The 22,371-nt window shown below is 43.8% G+C and overlaps 1 protein-coding gene across 4 annotated transcripts in view; it reads right to left on the reverse strand.

Moving 5' to 3' along the window:
- The window catches only part of LOC109897717 (transcription factor SOX-6), a 174,748-nt gene that overhangs the window by 129,323 nt on the left and 23,054 nt on the right, over nucleotides 1-22,371 (reverse strand). For all 4 annotated transcript variants that reach the window (XM_031833047.1, XM_031833044.1, XM_031833045.1 and 1 more), the window contains one exon: nucleotides 20,767-20,831. The gene's annotated coding sequence lies outside the window, so the exon portion shown is untranslated. The remainder of the gene's footprint in view (nucleotides 1-20,766; nucleotides 20,832-22,371) is intronic.

Here is a 22,371-nt window from a genome sequence, read left to right on the forward strand (position 1 = left end):
ATTTGACCATGAGGCCAATGGGGATTTTAAAACAGTTACAAAGTTTGTTTAATGGCTGTGATAGGATGGAATGGATGGAAGGATGGAAAAACAACATTGTAGTTATTTCACAATACATGACAGAGTGAAAAGAAGGAAGCCTGTACAGAATAAAAATATTCCAAAACATGCATCCTGTTTGCAACAAGACACTAAAGTAATTCTGAAAAAAATTTCTTTTTGTCCTGAATACAAAGCATTAAGTTTGGGGCAAATCCAATACAACACATCACTGAGTACCACTATTCATATTTTCAAGCATGGGGATGGCTGCATCATGTTATGGGTATGCTTGTTTCTTAGGATAAAGAGAAACGGAATACAACTATAAGCACAGGCAAAATCCTAGAGGAAAAACTGGTTATGTCTGCTTTCCAACAGACACAGGGAGACAAGTTCACCTTTTAGGATAATAACTTTAAACTAAAGGCCAAATCACTGGAGTTGCTCACCAAGTGGCATTGAATGTTCCGGAGTGATCTAGTTACAGTTTTGACTGAATATATTGGCTTTAAAATCTATGGCAAGAACTTGAAAATGTCTGTCTAGCAATGATCAACACTCAACTTGACAGAGCTTGAAGAATTTTTAAAAGAATAATGGTCAAATATTTAACAATCCAGGTCTTAGTCCAAACACGACTCCAACACCATCATTAAGTTTTTGACGACACAGCAGTGGTAGGCCGGATCACCGACAACGATGAGACAGCCTATAGGGAGGAGGTCAGAGAACTGGCAGTGTGGTACCAGGACAACAACCTCTCCCTCAATGTGAGCAAGGCAAAGGAGCTGATCATGGACTACAGGAAAAGGAGGGCTGAACAGGCCCCCATTAACATCGACAGGGCTGTAGTGGAGCGGGTCGAGAGTTTCAAGTTCCTTGGTGTTAACATCACCAATGATCTATCATGGTCCAAATACACCAAGACAGCCGTGAAGAGGGCACAACAAAACCTTTTCCCCCTCAGGAGACTGAAAAGATTTGGCATGGGTCCCCAGATCCTCAAAAAGTTCTACAGCTGCATCATCGAGAGCATCCTGACGGGTTGCATCACCGCCTGGTATGACAACTGCTCGGCATCTGACCGTAAGGCGATGCAGAGGATAGTGCATAGTAGATCACTGGGGCCAAGCTTCCTGCCATCCAGGACCTATATAATAGGCACTGTCAGAGGAAAGCTCATAAAATTGTCAGAGACTCCAGTCATCCAAGTCATAGACTGTTTTCTCTGCTACCGCAGCTACTACCCCCAAGCCATAAGACTGTTCAACATATAAAGTTTGATTTGATTTGATTTAGAGAAGACACACAACTCCAAATGTGCTTCTACAAAGTATTGACTTATTTACACCCCTAACACCCCTTATTTACACCCCTAAACACCCCTAAAACACCCCTAAAATACACCCCTAAAATTTGTACACCCCCTAAAATTTCAAAAAACAAGTTTTCACTTTGTCATTATGCAGTTTAATGTGTAGATGGGTGAAGAAAAAAATGTTTAATCCATTTTGAATTTAGGCTGTAACACAACAAAATGTGGAACGAGTCTAGGGGTATGAAAACTTTCTGAAGGGACTGTACCTTGGGCCAAATCCTATCAATGCCAAATCCATGTTACAAGCTTACAAACAGGTGGCTTTTAGATAGCTCTAGAGGCATAATCCTAGATTAAGACTGACAACAGGTCTTCACTGGACTGGGAATACATCTCCATTGTAGTTCCAGACGGTCTCTTATCTCAAAGCTCACAGCACGCGTTGTTTGTCACCGGGAAAAAAACACAGCAACATTTGTCTGTTTGTTTGCATCAAACAGCTATATTATTCACCACAAAACTGCTTTCTAAAAGGAGATAAACAAAAATAATCTTCATTAAATTATTGAATGGCATGAAAGCATAATGTCCGCAGGCGGTCTCCGATTCGAGACATGGTACATTTGTTCTAGTTTTTAGACAGTAAATAATGAACTTAGTTTGAGAATGAATAGTTTACACACAAGAAGCAACGCAGGCTTTTCAGGGAACACGATTCACAATGGAGAGACATTGGGGAGACTGATGCATGTTTAAAGTACCTCGCTACACAAAATGACGTAAAATGATCTGAGATCAGCACTCCTACTCTGATGGAATACAGGTCCACACAGTAGCAATAGAAAACGGCACTGCTTTCTACCAAGAAAAGGAGTCTCACCCACTTTCTTACTTTCTTTCCTCTTAATCACTGGTCCCAGACTAAAACGTAGATGGAGAGGGCAGGAGTAGCTGATGGTGTATGTAAGCAGAGTTAGATAATGCTTGGATGACTTGAGGTCAGGTGAGGAGGAGAGGCAGATCAAGAAGGCTGAGGAGGCACTGAGAGAAGTACCTTTAGACCCTGAAACTCTAGTTCTCTCCCCTCCCAGAACAGTTGTTGTTGGGTTGCGCGTCAGCAGTGTCCCCTTGGCATGGCCAGCTGTCAGAATGCAAGCTAATCCTCCAAGGTATCCCCCTGCCAGGCCAGGACATTGTATAGCCTCCGTCCCCCACTGCTGCCCTGGCCTGCACCACAGTCTCTCTGTCTGTGTGCCTGTCTGCGTGGGGCACGTTAAAGGTTTATTATGGGGGATCAGACAAAGGCCTGCACAAACACACATTTAGGTTTGTTAGTATATACATACAGTACAGACAGACCTGACAGAACAGACAGACAAACAGAACAGACCCAACAGAGACCAGACACGACATATCGAAAGACAGACAGACGACAGACCAGAGACAGACAGATTCACAGACAGACAGACGCCCTCAAATACAACACACACACACAGATTTAAAGCCTGCCTGGCGTTGAGAGGTGTAAGAGTGAGATGGCAGGCCAAGTCATCCTGGCTCCTACACAAGGTAGCCATTGTCCCCTGTAGCCGCAGATATGCTATACATTGTACAGAGCACAGGTTGAACTCATACAGCCATAGGCGCTGGCTAACCCTAGCCTTTTTATTCACATGGGGCCAGGACCTCAAATCACCATCGACCTCAGGAAATACTCTAGGGCTTTTGTTTATTGAGTAACACCCATAGAGATCCTATTAAATTATTAGAGGGGCCACGTCATTTAAGGACATGTATCCTAAACCCTCAAAGTTCCATAATGGGGTGACAATGGCAGCCATCTTTGTCAGGGAGAAATCCAAAACCAGTCTATCCCTTTTATACACAGACCAAAATCCCACTTATTTACCAGGCCTGCATTTTTATACCAGCTTTTTCCTATATCTGAAAGGGGTAGGGGGTAAAAAAACGTGGAAAATAAAAGCCACATAGAGACCTAGTCATGGTTCCTGCATTTTCACAGACCCTGTAACCAAAATGCAGGTATCGGGCTGTGTGAATATCTCCTTTTTTTAAAGTAAATGTATTAACACTTCCATTGTTTAACACCTCACTAATTTGAACTGCAAACCACCCACATGGTTCAACAACATACCCCACCCAGCACTGACACATAGCTCAGGGGAGGCAAACCGGGATCTTCTTCTAGTCCTATTTTAAAGAGTTACAAAACCTAAAATGCTTGTGTTCTTACCTTGACAGCAGTCTATGGACAAGATGACAAGATGCTTACCCACTGCCATCAATCATTAATATGAGTATTTCTTGTGCAGAGCCTTGCTCTAGTGGAAACACTCTCTGGCACCTGCTGCATACAACTTTCCACCAGAGAACAGGGATCCATCTCTACTTCCAATCTTCCCACTGTTTCTCATCCTATTTGCCTGTCTCCCCATCTAATTTCATTACAGATTTTTACCTTGTCAGCTCGGGATTCGATCAAGCAACCACTGGGCTACCTGCTGCCCAAAATTACTTGACCAGTGACTTGACCAGTGAGAACTAATTAACTCAAACTACTGGGTGATTCTCATGAAACCAGTTTTAAACCTGTCTGTAACAGATTGAGTTACAAAACCATGATGCATTTGCAAAAATCAACTATTATTCTGAGGACTAAATACATTTCCGACAGAATTTTGTAAACTTTCACCCCAAATTCTCATTACTGAAATGTGTCCGGATTATATTCTCTATTTGAATAAAACACAAATTATGTTGCTGTAGTTTGTCCATCTGTCTCCCACGGTATGCAACTGTCTCCCACTGTCTACCTCAGTCTCCCACTGTCTACCTCAGTCTCCCACTGTTCACCGCTACTGTTACGTATTCACATGGCATCCAAGGGTACATTGGGAGTGAACAAAGTGGAACTATCATATTCTGAAACAGTGGCATACAGTAGGAGACCGTGGTAGACTATGGGAGACTGTGGGAGACTGTGGAAGACTGTGGGAGACTGTGGGAGACAGTGAATATAGTGGGAGACAGAGCGAGACAGTGGGAAACAGTTGGAGACAGTAGAGACAGTGGGAAACAGTGGGAGACAGAACGAGACAGTGGGAGACAGTGAATATAGTGGGAGACAGAGCGAGACAGTGAATATAGTGGGAGACAGAGCGAGATAGTGGGAGACAGTGGGGGACAGAACGAGATAGTGGGAAACAGTGGGAGACAGAGCGAGACAGTATATAGTGGGAGACAGTGGGGGACAGTGAATATAGTGGAATATAGTGGGAGACAGTGAGAGACAGTGGATATCTGCCCCCACTACGCTGTGAGTAAACTTTACCTTTCAAATAAACAGGAGATCTGATACTGCAGCTCACAATTGGGTGTACCTTGTGTACCGTGTGTAGTGTGTACAGTGTGTAGTGTGTACCGTGTGTACAGTGTGTAGTGTGTACAGTGTGTACCATGTGTACAGTGTGTACAGTGTGTACAGTGTGTACCATGTGTACAGTGTGTACCGTGTGTACCATGTGTACAGTGTGTACCGTGTGTACAGTGTGTACAGTGTGTACAGTGTGTACCGGGTGTACCATGTGTACAGTGTGTACCGTGTGTACAGTGTGTACAGTGTGTACCATGTGTACAGTGTGTACCGTGTGTACAGTGTGTACAGTGTGTACCATGTATACAGTGTGTACCGTGTGTACAGTGTGTACAGTGTGTGCAGTGTGTACCGTGTGTACTGTGTGTACAGTGTGTACCGTGTGTACAGTGTGTACAGTGTGTACCGTGTGTACAGTGTGTACCATGTGTACAGTGTGTACCGTGTGTACCGTGTGTACAGTGTGTACCGTGTGTGCAGTGTGTACAGTGTGTACCGTGTGTACAGTGTGTAGTGTGTGTACCGTGTGTACAGTGTGTACCGTGTGTACAGTGTGTACAGTGTGTACCGTGTGTACCGTGTGTACAGTGTGTACCGTGTGTACAGTGTGTAGTGTGTGTACCGTGTGTACAGTGTGTAGTGTGTGTACCGTGTGTACAGTGTGTACCGTGTGTACAGTGTGTACAGTGTGTAGTGTGTACAGTGTGTAGTGTGTACAGTGTGTACCGTGTGTAGTGTGTACAGTGTGTAGTGTGTGTAGTGTGTGCAGTGTGTAGTGTGTACAGTGTGTACCGTGTGTACCGTGTGTACAGTGTGTACAGTGTGTAGTGTGTACAGTGTGTACAGTGTGTACAGTGTGTACAGTGTGTAGTGTGTACAGTGTGTAACGTGTGTACAGTGTGTAGTGTGTACCGTGTGTATCGTGTGTACCGTGTGTAGTGTGTACATTGTGTAGTGTGTACAGGGTGTAGTGTGTACAGTGTGTAGTGTGTACAGTGTGTAGTGTGTACAGTGTGTACAGTGTGTAGTGTGTACAGTGTGTAGTGTGTACAGTGTGTACAGTGTGTACCGTGTGTACAGTGTGTAACGTGTACAGTGTGTAGTGTGTACAGTGTGTAGTGTGTACAGTGTGTACAGTGTGTAGTGTGTACAGTGTGTAGTGTGTAACGTGTGTACCGTGTGTACCGTGTGTAGTGTGTACAGTGTGTAGTGTGTAACGTGTGTACAGTGTGTACAGTGTGTATCGTGTGTACCGTGTGTACAGTGTGTACCGTGTGTACAGTGTGTACAGTGTGTACCGTGTGTACAGAGTGTAGTGTGTGTACCGTGTGTACAGTGTGTAGTGTGTAACGTGTGTACAGTGTGTACCGTGTGTACTGTGTGTACTGTGTGTACAGTGTGTAGTGTGTGTACTGTGTGTACAGTGTGTACAGTGTGTACCGTGTGTACAGTGTGTAGTGTGTACCGTGTGTACAGTGTGTACCGTGTGTACAGTGTGTACCGTGGGTACAGTGTGTACAGTGTGTACTGTGTGTACAGTGTGTACAGTGTGTACTGTGTGTACAGTGTGTACAGTGTGTACCGTGTGTACCATGTGTATTCCAAACTTCAAAGATGACAACATAAATCTCTCTGCATATTAGAATTTCACTTGTCCCATCTATTTGACATGTTACAGTGCATTTGCACACTACACAGGTGAGGAGGATGTCAAACTGGGACTTTCCAACAGCTACAAAGTCCAAATCCAACCATTGATGACTCTTTATTTCTCTCTCTCTCCTATATTTCTCTCTCTCTCCTCCTATTTCTCTCTTTCCCTATATTCTTTATCTCCCTCTCACTCTTTCCCTATATTCTTTCTCTCCCTCTCACTCTTTCCCTATATTCTTTCTCTCCCTCTCCCTCTTTCCCTATATTCTTACTCTCCCTCTCCCTCTCCCTCTCATTCTCCCTCTCCCTCTTTCCCTATATTCTTTCTCTCCCTCTCCTTCTCTCTCTTTCCCTATATTCTTTCTCTCCCTCTCCTTCTCTCTCTTTCCCTATATTCTTTCTTTCTGTCAGTCAACATGTTGTTTACTCTTTAAGACGATATTGGTCCACAGGTCAGGTGAAATTTCAGAGAACTATTAGAATAGTGCAAGGATTACTTACCGATTAAGGGGCTTAAGTTCAACTAGTTAAGTTTAAATTTAGTAGGTGGAAACTCCATTGTGTTGAAGAGAGGGGCCGAAGAAGAAAGAGAGAGCCTATTTGCCTTGTCAACCTTCCTGTTCTTAATCTACTCTGATCCTGTTGGAGGTTAAATTCATTAGACCACTGTTAGTTACACACTTCACTCTTGACAGTGATATAAGACCATGGCTGGTTCATAGTTACACTAGGGTGCCTGCCCACACACTCACACACACACAGGCACACACACACACAGGTACACAGGCACACACACACAGGCACACACACACAGGCACACACACAGGCACACACACACACACGCACGCACACACACACACGCACACACACACGAAAGCACACAAGGGAACACACACACACACCAAACAAGCACAGACACCACCGCACCACACACACACGCACCACACATGCTCGCACACACACACTTTTCCTCGGATCACAGTCTCCATGTATACTGTATATCCATATGGTTAATTGACTTCGACAAAGAACAAAGGCGACGATTAAGGGATTGACGGTTCCACACAGTCACTGATCAGGGGGACTTAGTCATGGCTTTGAAAGAGGTCATCACTCCCTGCACTATGATTACCAGACCTTTTGCCAAGGAAAAGTCTGCATTGCTTAAGTCCTAGTAGTTCCTCCCTGTTTCCTTCTGTTTGATTCATAATGGACACAACCCAGATGACCTTCGAGGATATGGAGGATGCTCCTTCTCCTGCACTTTGTAAAGTATGTGTCTTGCGACATCCCAGTGGGCACAGACGTCAGTTCAATGTCTAGTTTTTATTAACATGTGGTTGAGTTGTCAACTAATGTGAATTCAACGGGAAACCAATCAAAAATGGCACCATGTATTGGAGATTGTATTTAGATTAAAAGTTGGGTGAAATAAATTCCCCTACGTTGATGACTTCTTGCAAATCCAATCTATTTTACACATTGACTCAACGTCATCATTTAGATGTTTTTTGTTACCAAAACAAAGTTTATTGGTTGTGTACACAGTTTAGCAGATGTAATAGCAGGTGCAGCTAAATGCTTATGTTACTAGCTCCTAACAATGCAATACAATGTCAAACAAGTACACAAATTATACAAAAAAAATGTAATTAAGGAATGTCATAACGAATCCAATTAACAACCCAAATAGCACTGTAACAGTAATCCAAATGCAATCTATACGTATATAAACCGGATGATTTTACACAAGATATACTAGGAATGATATGTACAAGAATCCAGCATATTAAACATATTCGGTGTGTATAAACAGTGTAACTAACATACCATGTGTACAGTAGTAGAAATATTAGAATGAGCTATGTCAAGAATACAGTATTTATATACATAGTACAAAAACCCATAGCAAAATGGATAGAATTGCAGGAAATTAGCTTCCAGACCAGAGACTGGAATATAAATACGGTGAGCTCCAAAGGTATTGGGACAGTGACACGATTTGCTCTTTCGGCTCTGTACTCCAGCACTTTGGATTTTAAATAACACAATGACTATGAGGTTAAAGTGCAAACTGTCAGCTTTAATTTTAGGTTATGTTCATCCATATCGAGTGAACCGTTTAGAAATTACAGCACTTTTTGTACATTTTAGGGGACCAAAAGTATTTGGACAAATTCACTTATACTCCATGTGTTTTAAACTAGTAAAAATTTAAGTATTGGTCTCATATTCATAGCATGCAATGACTACACTGTATTCACTAACCTTCACAACCTCGCCCTGACCCAGTCTGTAATACCTACATATTTCAAGCATAGTCCTTGTGCCCAAGAACGCCAAGGTGACCAGACTAAATGACTACTGCATCGTAGCACTCACATCTGTAGACAAGAAATGCTTTGAGAGGCTGGTCATGGCTCACATCAACATCATCATCCCAGAAACTCTGGACCCACTCCAATTTCCATACCGCCTAAACAGATCCACAGATGATGCAATCTCTGTTGCACTCCACACTGCCCTTGCCCAACTGGGCAAAGGGAACATCTACGTGTATATGAGAATGTTGTTCATTGGCTTCAGCTCAGCAGCGTTCAACACCATAGTGCCCTCCAAGCTAATCACTAAGCTAAGGTCCCTGGGACTGAACACCTCCCTCTGACACTAGATCTTGGACATCCTGACGGGACACCCCCAGGTGACAACAACACATCTGCCACGCTGAACCCCAACACTGGGGTGCCTCAGGGCTGTGTGCTTAGTCCCCTCCTGTACTCCCTGTTCACCCACGACTGCGTGGCCATGCACGACTCCAACACTATCGTCAAGTTTGCCAATGACACGACAGTGGTAAGCCTGATCACTGACGACAATGAGGCAGCCTATAGGGAGGAGGTCAGAGACCTGGCAATTTGGTGCCAGGAAAACAACCTCTCCCTCAACGTCAGCAAGACTAAGGAGCTGATCGTGGACTACAGGAAATGGAGTGCCAATCCCATTCACATCGACATGGCTCTAGTGGAGCGGGTTGAAAGCTTCTAGTTCCTTAGTGTCTACATCACTAAGGACCCATCATAGTCCAAACACAGCAACACAGTTGTGAACAGGGCACGACAATGCATCTTCTATCTCAGGAGTCTGAAACTATTTTGGCATAGATCCTCAGATCCTCAAAACGTTATACAGCTGCACCATTGAGAGCAGGCCGTGGCTCGGTTGGCTGAGGTCCTTGATGATCTCCTTGGCCTTCTGGTTTGGCAACTGCTCGGCATCCGACCACAAGCCGATACAAAAGGTAGTGCGTATGGCCCAGTACATCACTGGGGCCAAACTCCCTGCCATCCAGAACCTCTATACCAGGCGGTGTCAGAGGATGGGCCTACAATTGTCAAAGACTCCAGCCACACAAATCATAGACTGTTCTCTCTGCTACCGTACCGGAGCGCTAAGTCTGGGACCAAAAGGCTCCTGAACAGCTTCTACACCCAAGCCATAAGACCCTTTTTGACTCTATGCACACACACTGGACTCTTCCCACACACTCACACATACTGTAGATAATGGGAGGGTGAACAGGCCATGGCGCGGGGTGGCTGAGGTCCTTGATGATCTCCTTGACCTTCTTATGACACCGGGTGCGACACAGGATGTCCTGGAGGGCAGGCAGTATACCCACGGTAATGTGCTGCACCACCCTCTGGAGAGGCCTGCAGTTGCGGGCAGTGCAGTTGCCGTACCAGGGTTAAGGTCTGATTATAAAGGCATAAGGCCTCTAGTGGTGTGGGGGCTGTGCTTTGGCAAAGTGGGTGGGGTTATATCCTTCCTGTTTGGCCCTGTCCGGGGGTGTACTCGGATGGGGCCACAGTGTCTCCTGACCCCTCCTGTCTCAGCCTCCAGTATTTATGCTGCAGTAGTTTATGTGTCGGGGGGCTGGGGTCAGTTTGTTATATCTGGAGTACTTCTCCTGTCCTATTCGGTGTCCTGTGTGAATCTAAGTGTGCGTTCTCTAATTCTCTCCTTCTCTCTTTCTTTCTCTCTCTCGGAGGACCTGAGCCCTAGGACCATGCCCCAGGACTACCTGACATGATGACTCCTTGCTGTCCCCAGTCCACCTGGCCATGCTGCTGTTCCAGTTTCAACTGACCTGAGCCCTAGGACCATGCCCCAGGACTACCTGACATGATGACTCCTTGCTGTCCCCAGTCTACCTGGCCATGCTGCTGCTCCAGTTTCAACTTCCACCTGACTGTGCTGCTGCTCTAGTTTCAACTGTTCTGCCTTATTATTATTCGACCATGCTGGTCATTTATGAACATTGAACATCTTGGCCATGTTCTGTTATAATCTCCACCCGGCACAGCCAGAAGAGGACTGGCCACCCCACATAGCCTGGTTCCTCTCTAGGTTTCTTCCTAGGTATTGGCCTTTCTAGGGAGTTTTTCCTAGCCACCGTGCTTCTACACCTGCATTGCTTGCTGTTTGGGGTTTTAGGCTGGGTTTCTGTACAGCACTTTGAGATATCAGCTGATGTACGAAGGGCTATATAAATAAATTAGATTTGATTTGATTTGATTTGATAACCACTGATCTGAAAGGATCGGCATTATATAGGCATAACGACTGATCTAGATCCTCCCGAGTGACGCAGCAGTCTAAGGCACTGCAGTGCTTGAGGCATCACTACAGATCCGGGTTCGTTCCCGAGCTGTGTCGCAGCCGGCCGCGACCGGGGGACCCATGAGGCAACACACAATTGGCCCAGCATCGTCCAGGTAATGGGAGGGTTTGGCCGGCCGGCCAATACTACTTGAGTAAAAGTCTAATAGTATTTGGTTCTAAATATACTTAAGTATCATAAGTAAATGTAATTGCTCATTTCAAATTCAAATCATTTCAAATTCCTTATATTAAGGAAAGCAGATGGCACCATTTTCTTGTTTTAAAAATGTATCATTTACAAACGATGCATTTATATTTAGTGAGTCTGCCAGATCAGAGGCAGTAGGGATGACCATGTGTTCTCTTGATAGGTGTGTGAATTGGACCATTTTCCTGTTCTGCTAAGCATTCGTCATGTAAAGAGTACTTTTCGGTGTCAGGGAAAATGTATGGAGTAAAAAGTACAATATTTTCTTTAGGAATGTAGTGAAGTAAAAGTTGTCAAAAATATAATTAGTAAAGTAAAGATACCCCAAAAAACTACTTAAGTAGTACTTTCAAGTATTTTGTACTTTACACCACTGCCGGCCGGGATGTCCTTGTCACATCGCACTCTAGCAACTCCTGTGGCAGGCCGGTCACATGCACACTGACACAGTCGCCGGTTGTACGATGTTTCCTCCGACACATTGGTGCGGCTGGCTTCCGGGTTAAGTGAGCAGTGTGTCAAGAAGCAGTGCAGCTCCGTGTTTTGGAGGACGCATGGCTCTCTACCTTCGCCTCTCCCAAGTCCATACGGGAGTTGCAGTGATTTTTATTTGTTATTTATCTGTTATTTTACCGGGTAAGTTGACTGAGAACACATTCTCATTTACAGCAACGACCTGGGGAATAGTTACAGGGGAGAGGAGGGGGAGGAATGAGCCAATTGTAAACTGCGATTATCAGGTGACCGGGATGGTTTGATGGCCAGTTTGGAAATTTAGCCAGGACACTGGGGTTGACACCCCTACTCTTACGATAAGTGCCATGGGATCTTTAATGACCGCAGAGAGTCGGGACACCCATTTAACGTCCCATCCGAAAGACGGCACCCTACACAGGGCAGTGTTCCCAATCACTGGCCTGGGGCATTGGGATATTTTTTTTAGACCAGAAGAAAGAGTGCCTCCTACTGGCCCTCCAACACCACTTCCAGCAGCATTTGGTTTCCCATCCAGGGACTGACCAACCCTGCTTAGCTTCAGAAGCAAGCAAGCAGTGGTATGCAGGGTGGTATGGGGACAAGACTGTAACTACCAATTGGATATCATGAAATTGGGGAGAAAAAGGGCAATAAATAAAGGTATAACCACTGACCTGAAAGGACTGGCATTATAAAGGTATAACCACTGGTCTGAAAGGACCGGCATTATAAAGGTATAACCACTGACCTGAAAGGACTGGCATTATAAAGGTATAACCACTGGTCTGAAAGGACCGGCATTATAAAGGTATAACCACTGGTCTGAAAGGACTGGCATTATAAAGGTATAACCACTGGTCTGAAAGGACCGGCATTATAAAGGTATAACCACTGACCTGAAAGGACCGGCATTATAAAGGTATAACCACTGGTCTGAAAGGACCGGCATTATAAAGGTATAACCACTGGTCTGAAAGGACTGGCATTATAAAGGTATAACCACTGGTCTGAAAGGACCGGCATTATAAAGGTATAACCACTGGTCTGAAAGGACCGGCATTATAAAGGTATAACCACTGGTCTGAAAGGACCGGCATTATAAAGGTATAACCACTGACCTGAAAGGACTGGCATTATAAAGGTATAACCACTGGTCTGAAAGGACCGGCATTATAAAGGTATAACCACTGGTCTGAAAGGACTGGCATTATAAAGGTATAACCACTGACCTGAAAGGACCGGCATTATAAAGGTATAACCACTGGTCTGAAAGGACCGGCATTATAAAGGTATAACCACTGACCTGAAAGGACTGGCATTATAAAGGTATAACCACTGGTCTGAAAGGACCGGCATTATAAAGGTATAACCACTGGTCTGAAAGGACTGGCATTATAAAGGTATAACCACTGACCTGAAAGGACCGGCATTATAAAGGTATAACCACTGGTCTGAAAGGACCGGCATTATAAAGGTATAACCACTGGTCTGAAAGGACTGGCATTATAAAGGTATAACCACTGGTCTGAAAGGACCGGCATTATAAAGGTATAACCACTGACCTGAAAGGACTGGCATTATAAAGGTATAACCACTGACCTGAAAGGACTGGCATTATAAAGGTATAACCACTGGTCTGAAAGGACTGGCATTATAAAGGTATAACCACTGGTCTGAAAGGACAGGCATTATAAAGGTATAACCACTGGTCTGAAAGGACCGGCATTATAAAGGTATAACCACTGACCTGAAAGGACTGGCATTATAAAGGTATAACCACTGGTCTGAAAGGACCGGCATTATAAAGGTATAACCACTGACCTGAAAGGACTGGCATTATAAAGGTATAACCACTGACCTGAAAGGACCGGCATTATAAAGGTATAACCACTGGTCTGAAAGGACCGGCATTATAAAGGTATAACCACTGACCTGAAAGGACTGGCATTATAAAGGTATAACCACTGACCTGAAAGGACTGGCATTATAAAGGTATAACCACTGGTCTGAAAGGACCGGCATTATAAAGGTATAACCACTGACCTGAAAGGACTGGCATTATAAAGGTATAACCACTGGTCTGAAAGGACCGGCATTATAAAGGTATAACCACTGGTCTGAAAGGACTGGCATTATAAAGGTATAACCACTGACCTGAAAGGACCGGCATTATAAAGGTATAACCACTGGTCTGAAAGGACCGGCATTATAAAGGTATAACCACTGACCTGAAAGGACTGGCATTATAAAGGTATAACCACTGACCTGAAAGGACTGGCATTATAAAGGTATAACCACTGGTCTGAAAGGACTGGCATTATAAAGGTATAACCACTGGTCTGAAAGGACAGGCATTATAAAGGTATAACCACTGGTCTGAAAGGACCGGCATTATAAAGGTATAACCACTGACCTGAAAGGACTGGCATTATAAAGGTATAACCACTGGTCTGAAAGGACCGGCATTATAAAGGTATAACCACTGACCTGAAAGGACTGGCATTATAAAGGTATAACCACTGACCTGAAAGGACCGGCATTATAAAGGTATAACCACTGGTCTGAAAGGACCGGCATTATAAAGGTATAACCACTGACCTGAAAGGACTGGCATTATAAAGGTATAACCACTGGTCTGAAAGGACCGGCATTATAAAGGTATAACCACTGACCTGAAAGGACTGGCATTATAAAGGTATAACCACTGGTCTGAAAGGACCGGCATTATAAAGGTATAACCACTGACCTGAAAGGACTGGCATTATAAAGGTATAACCACTGACCTGAAAGGACCGGCATTATAAAGGTATAACCACTGGTCTGAAAGGACTGGCATTATAAAGGTATAACCACTGGTCTGAAAGGACTGGCATTATAAAGGTATAACCACTGGTCTGAAAGGACTGGCATTATAAAGGTATAACCACTGGTCTGAAAGGACCGGCATTATAAAGGTATAACCACTGGTCTGATAGCTAACGTTAGCTGGCTGGCTCCCTAGCTGACTTTATTTGTATCCCAGAGCCATTTGCTTTGCTAGTTAGAGCCTAATGCTAGCTAGCTAACATTGTACCTGGTTGCGTGACGTGTTTACCTAGCTAAGTTAATTGTTTAGCATGTCTTAAGCTAAAGCGTACAACACCTGTTGAATATGGCCGGTGTCAGTAAACGTCTGCAAAAACGAGTAATGAAATTGTTGCTAGCAGAGCTGGTTAGGCTGTTTTCATATTATCAAGTGGTAAACAAATCATCGGCCAGAGCGTCAAGTGTGCGCTCTGAACGATCCGAGAGCAAAACGAGATGGGTGGGGCTAAAGCTTAAGAGGGTGTGAACGATGCTGAATGGGTGTAGACAAAGAAGAGCTCTTCACGAGATACCAAAACATTCAAAGGCCATTTTCTCAAAAGTGAGTTTACAAGTTCATCAACTTTTAAAGCAGAATAACTTTGCCACTGTTCCTCAAAAATGCAGTGTATGATGTACCATTTTGTAGCTCTGAGTCTCTGCTTTTATCCAATATAAAATAAAAACATTTCACATTTTGCAAAGGGCATAGGGTGCCATTTAGGACATAGACATCCTTTCAATGGCAGTGAGCCAGGGAGATGATGTATCAGAAAGTTAAGACCCAAGTGCAGACTATGTGAAGTAACAATGTTTAATGTAACAACCCGGGGCAGGCAAACGACAGGTCAAGGCAGGTAGGGGTCGATAATCCAGAGTAGAGGCCAAGGTACAGGATGGCAGGCAGGCTCAGGGTCAGGACAGGCAGGGGTCAAAAACCAGGTGGACGAGAAAAAAGAAACTGGAAAAAGCAGGCGCTGAGACACAAAACGCTGGTAGGCTTGAACAAACAAGACGAAGTGGCAACAGACAGACAGAAAACACAAGTATAAATACCCAGAGGATAAGTGGGGAAGATGGGCGACACCTGGAGGTGGTGGAGACAAGGACAGGTGAAACGGAACAGGGCGTGACATGATGAATCGTTTACCAATATGGACACCTAGAGTGGTGACAGTGACAGCCCTGTGAGACCTTGTAGCACGGGTGCCATGGCAGATCTGAGAGGCCAGGTGAGGATTAGAGTGAGTTTCCACTAGACGCTGATATTGGGTCACTTTCCCTACTAATGTTTATGGTTAAGATCGAGGGAAGGGACGTTGATCCTACATCTGTACCTAGGGAAACTTTACCGCGGAGGGTGGCCAGCCTCTGTGGCTTGGAAAAGAACAGGTGTGTTTGATCCTGACCTTTCACCCCCTCAGTTAAAACCAGAAGCAATTATTAACCTGAGTGGTGGCTGCTCTGATGGCATTTCTTAATGGTAGCCTTTAGAAGTATGTCGGCTTCAGGAGACACCAGTTGTTACCTGGCATTTTGGTGAAAGTAAGTTAAACGTGTGCACGTGCACACACACGCGCACACACACACACACACACACTTCTCCCTAGCATAATTTTCAGGGGGGGGGGCGAAGGCCCCCAAAGCAACATAGGCCCTCTGACATCAAAATAACTGTCATACAATGGTAGGAGAAACACTGCACTAACCGAATGGAAAGAGCATTTCACAAAAACAAATACAATCTCCTGCCTTTGTGTTTTGACAGCCACTGCCTGTGCTTGGTACAGATCATATAATGGGCATTATGTATTCTACAGAGGAGTGACACAAACACATTCCCTACAGTACATTTCTTAAGTCTGAGTCTCCCCTTAAGGAGATATGTGACATATGCCACAGGGTGATATGCGGAAGGTGACATATGCCACTGGGTGAGTACCTTCCAAGCTCATATCATTAAGCTCGGGGCCCTGGGTCTGAACCCTGCCCTGTGCAAATGGGTCCTGCACTTCCTGATGGGCCACCCCCAACAACACCTCTACTACGGTGATCCTCAACACATGGGCCCCACAAGGGTGCGTGCTCATCCCCCTCCTGTACTCCCTGTTCACCCATGACTGTGTGGCCACGCACGTCTCAAACTCAATCCTCAACTCAATCCTCAAACTCAATCCTCAAGTTTGCTGACGACACAACAGTGCCTGATTACCAACATCAATGAGACAGCCTACAGGGAGGAGGTGAGGGCCCTGGCGGAGTGGTGCCAAGAAAATAACCTCTCCCTCAACGCCAACAACGAAGGAGCTGATCATGGACTTCAGGAGACAGCAGAGGAAGCACGACCCCATCCACATCGACAGGGCCACACTGGAGGAGGTGAAAAGCTTAAAGTTCCTCGGCGTACACATCAATGACAATCTGAAATTCCACACTCACATAGACAGTTAGGTGAAAAAGGAACAACAGCGCCTCTTCAACCTCAAGAGGCTGGTACGGCAACTGTACCGCCTGCAACTGCAGGGCTCTTCAGAGGGTGGTGCGGTCTGCCCAAAGCATCACCGGGGGCACACTGCCTACCCTACAGGACATCTACAGCACCCGGTGTCACAGGAAGGCCAAAAAGATCATCAAGGACCTCAGCCACCCGAGCCACAGCCTGTTCACCCGCTACCATCTAGAAGGCCAGGTGAGTACAGGTGCATCATAGCTTGGACCGAGAGACTGAAAAACAGCGTCTATCTCAAGGCCATCGGACTGTTAAATAGTCACCAATAGCCGGGCTCTGCCCAGTTCCCTGCCCTGAACTCCGTAACTGTCACTAGCCGGCTACCACCCGGTTACTCTACCCTGCCCTGAACTTTAGTCACTGTCACTAGACGGCTACCACCCAGTTACTCTACCCTGCCCTGAACTTTAGTCTCTGTCACTAGACGGCTACCACCCGGTTACTCTACCCTGCCCTGAACTTTAGTCACTGTCACTAGACGGCTACCACCCGGTTACTCTACCCTGCACCTTAGAGGCTGCTGCCCTATGTACATAGACATGGAATCACTGGTCACTTTAATAATGTTTACTGTTTTACCCACTTTATATGTATATACTGTATTCTAGTCAAGGACTATCCTATTTAAATATTGCTGTACATATACTATTCTATCCTATGGATTCTTCAGATATACCACATATTCTATCCACATACTGTCCATGCCATCATATATTTAAGCAATTGTCACACTGACCATAGTTTGCATTGTTTGTTTCTATGTTTTGTTTGGTCAGGGTGTGATATGAGTGGGCATTCTATGTTGTATGTCTAGTTTGCCTGTTTCTATGTGTTTGGCCTGATATGGTTCTCAATCAGAGGCAGGTGTTAGTCATTGTCTCTGATTGGGAACCATATTTAGGTAGCCTGTTTTGTATTGTGGGGTGTGGGTGATTGTTCCTGTTTCCAGTGTTCCTGTGTTGGTATTCACGTTACGGGACTGTTTCGTCTTCGTTCTTTTTTGTCGGTTCATTGTTTTTGTTTGTTGTTTAAGTATCCCATTAAAAATGGATAATCATCACGCTGCATTTTGGTCCTCCTCTCTTTCTCCTGAAGACGATCGTTACAGCAATAAGGCACCTCGGGGGTGTGGTATATGGCCAATATACCACGGCTAACGGCTGTTCTTATGCACGACGCAACCCCCGAGGTGCCTTATTTCTATTATAAACTTATTACCAACATAATTAGAGCAGTAACAATACATTTTCTTGTCATACCCGTGGTATACGGTCTGATATACCATGGCTGTCAGCCAATCAGCATTCAGGGCTCAAATCACCCAGTTTATATATAAGTACAGTATATATATATATATATTGCATTTTTCTACACCCGCAATAACATCTGCTAAATATGTGTATGCGACAAATAACATTTTATTTGATATGTGTAATGTGACATATGCCACTGCGTGACATGTGTAATGTGATACAGTGCATCTGAAGTCATCTGAGAAGATGAGAGGGGCGAGCGAGGCAAGGAAAGATGTTTGAAGGCTGTCAGTCATCATTGAGGATTGTTGATGTTGAAGATGACGATGAAGATGATGAAGAGCATGATTATGGTGATGATAATGACAATGATGACGGTGATGATGGTGATGAAGATGGTAATGCTGATGATGATGGCTATGATGACTGCTATGATGATGATGATGACTATGATGATGATAACGACAATTATGACATTAATGACATTAATGACAATAAGGATGACGACGACGGTAATGACAACAGTGATGATAATGACCATGATGATGAGTATTGACATGGCAGCGAGCACAACAACATACTTCGTGCCACGAACACTCCAATGAGGATCAGCTAACTGATGACATATAGCGAAAAGTTCCTTCCCCTCTGACATGGCACCAGGGCCACAAAGAAGACAACTATTATTACTTTAAAACTGGGATGAACCATATGGCACTTTTCTTTCATTTCTCCCAGCTCTACATTTCATATATTTCTCTTGGTAAAACCATTTAAATCTATAGGACTTCAATATTGACAGCTTAATTTGGGCTTTGCAGCAATACAACCATGAAGGCCTGATTCACACGGTCTCCTCTGAACAGTTGATGTTGAGATGTGTCTGTTACTTTATTTGAGCTGCAATCTGAGGTAGAGTAAACTCTAATGAAATTATCCTCTGCAGCAGAGGTAACTCTGGGTCTTCCTTTCCTATGGTGGTCCTCATGAGATGCAGTTTCATCATAGTGCTTGATGGTTTTTGTGACTGACCTTTATGTCTTAAAGTAATGATGGACTGTCATTTCTCTTTGCTTATTTGAGCTGATCTTGCCAAAAAATCCACAAATTAACTTTTAACAAGGCACACCTGTTAATTTAAATGCATTCCAAGAGACTACCTCATGAAGCTGGTTGAGAGAATGCCAAGAGTGTGCAAAACTGTCATCAAGGCAAAGGGTGGCTACTTTGAAGAATATATACTGATTTATTTAACACTTTTTGGTTACTACATCATTCCATATGTGTTATTTCATAGTTTTGATGTCTTCACTATTATTCTACAATGTAGAAAATAGTACAAAATCAAGAAAAACCCTTGAATGAGTAGGTGTGTCCAAAATTTTGACTTAATTACGAAAAGAGAGAAAGCCCATTAAAAGGGATACTGTAACGTATACAAGGAGAAAGTCCATTAAAAGCCTACTGTAACGTAGACAGGGAGAAAGCCCATTAAAAGGGATACTGTAGCGTAGACAGGGAGAAAGTCCATTAAAAGCCTACTGTAACGTAGACAGGGAGAAAGTCCATTAAAAGCCTACTGTAGCGTAGACAGGGAGAATGTCCATTAAAAGCCTACTGTAGCGTAGACAGGGAGAATGTCCATTAAAAGCCTACTGTAGCGTAGACAGGGAGAATGTCCATTAAAAGCCTACTGTAGCGTAGACAGGGAGAATGTCCATTAAAAGTCTACTGTAACGTAGACAGGGAGAAAGTCCATTAAAAGCCTACTGTAATGTAGACAGGGAGAAAGTCCATTAAAAGCCTACTGTAGCGTAGACAGGGAGAAAGTCCATTAAAAGCCTACTGTAATGTAGACAGGGAGAAAGTCCATTAAAAGCCTACTGTAATGTAGCGCTGACAGGTTTCTGGAGTGGTGCCTGCCTGTGTGTCTTTAAAAGAGGCCTTTCTACGCCACACTGAAAGCTCCTATTGAGTGAATACAGAGAAACACCCTGACCAGAGTGGTGGTCCAGATCCATACGGGGAAGCTATCAAAAGCACTCTGTATGTGAACGACGAAGGCAAACTAACGGACACGTGCAAAGTCAGGTACAGTTTGTTCACCTGAAACGTGACAACACGCAGAAATAAAAAGGAGTGTGCGCCACTGACATGACCATTTATACAAGACAGGTGCATTCCTTTGTGGCATAACATATGCACCAAGAAATCCCATGCTTTAAAGGGAAAGCATCTGCTTTTTCCCCCGACTTCCCTAAGGCATTGTCAATTCCTCCAAACAGTTTTTAAATTCTTTACCTGGTTATTTAGCAACATCCAGAATAAGCTTAACTTAAATCAAGTGAACTATCCCTTTAAGATAATGTCTTACAGAGTAGAAATTAGAATAGACTTAACACTTACAGCAGTAGAGAGACTTCAACACCTTCAGCTCACTGGTGAGTCAGAATTGGATTCATGAACGTCTCCTAAAAAAGAGCAAAAACAAGAGATCATTTAAAACCAACAATCATTGGTGGAAAAAGTATCCAATTAACATACTTGAATAAAAGTAAAGATACTTTAATAGAAAATGACTCAAGTAAATGTGAAAGTCACCCGGTAAAATCCTACTTTTTAAAAAGTATTTGGCATTACATATAGTATCAAAAGTACATTTTAATTGCTAAAATATGCTTAAGTATCAAAAGTAAAAGTATAAATAATATCTAATTCCTTATATTAAGCAAAGCAGACAGCATCATGTTCTTGTTTTTAAAATGTTTGGATAGCCAGGGGCACACTCCAACACTCAGACCATTATTTACAAACAAAGCATTTGTGTTTAGTGAGTCCACCAGATCAGAGACAGGATGACCAGGGACGTTCTCTTGATAAGTGTGTGAATTGGACCATATTCCTGTCCTTCTAAACATTCAGAATGTAACTAGTACTTTTGGGGGTCAGGGAAAATGCATGGAGTAAAAAGTACATTTTTTTCAGGGATGTAGTGAAGTAAAAGTAAAAGTTGTCAAATGTAAATAGTAAAGTAAAGTACAGATACCCAAAAAACAACTTAAGTAAAAAATATTTGAAAGTACTACTTAAGTACTTTACACCTCTGCAAACAATCACGTCATTACATTGATATTAAAAATGTATACACATATGGACAGCATATAATGATTACAGGGTCATATCTTGCACACTTGCCTTTATGCCATGTTTACATTTGTTCATGGAGTGTGATTTGTGTATTCTTTATTGGCCAGAGAAGAGATAGGAGAAGAGTGTAACATAGGCAGTGGGTCGGAATCGAACCCACGCCAACACTGACCACTAGTCCTCCCAGGCCACACAGAATTGTCACTTAATCTGCTATTGTTTTGATTGTAATGAGAAATATCTCATTGGATTCAGTGTGTATAATTAGGATTCGCACAGTGTGTGCCTCTAAAAACTAAATGTCAAAGCATTTTTTATAAATTACGCTTCTTCTAGTTGTTTATCTTACGTCTCCATCTATAGCTATGCATATAGGCAAGCAATGTGCTTCTATACCTGCTGCCTATCCAACAGAGAGCCTCAATGTTGGACAGGAGAGGCAGTGTAACGTAATGGTGCACACAGGCAGCACATAAATGACAACGCACACTGTATGCAGGCACACAAACCCAGCAACACACCCAACATTAAGATCATTGAACACAGCTTTGAAGTTGGACGTTTGTTAAGCCTTCTCGTAACGTGATTACTGTCGAGGGCCGCCGAGATAGGTCACTCTGTCCTCAGAGTGCACTACATAGGGAAAAGGGCTCTGGTCAAAGGTAGTGCACTACATAGGGAATAGGATGCCATTTGGGACTGCTCGACACTGCTCTCACACATCAGTGGAAACATACCAACTAGTCGTGTGCGACTATTTAGCTTCTAAAGAGCCTTTCTCCCGCCTGTGGCTCTGCTGGTTACCGCAAGTTACTAGGGTCGACCTCAATTGATCAACACGCATTTCAAACTACCTGGGTTTGT

The sequence above is a fragment of the Oncorhynchus kisutch genome, linkage group LG10, assembly GCF_002021735.2.
Source record: "Oncorhynchus kisutch isolate 150728-3 linkage group LG10, Okis_V2, whole genome shotgun sequence".
Taxonomy (NCBI): domain Eukaryota; kingdom Metazoa; phylum Chordata; class Actinopteri; order Salmoniformes; family Salmonidae; genus Oncorhynchus; species Oncorhynchus kisutch.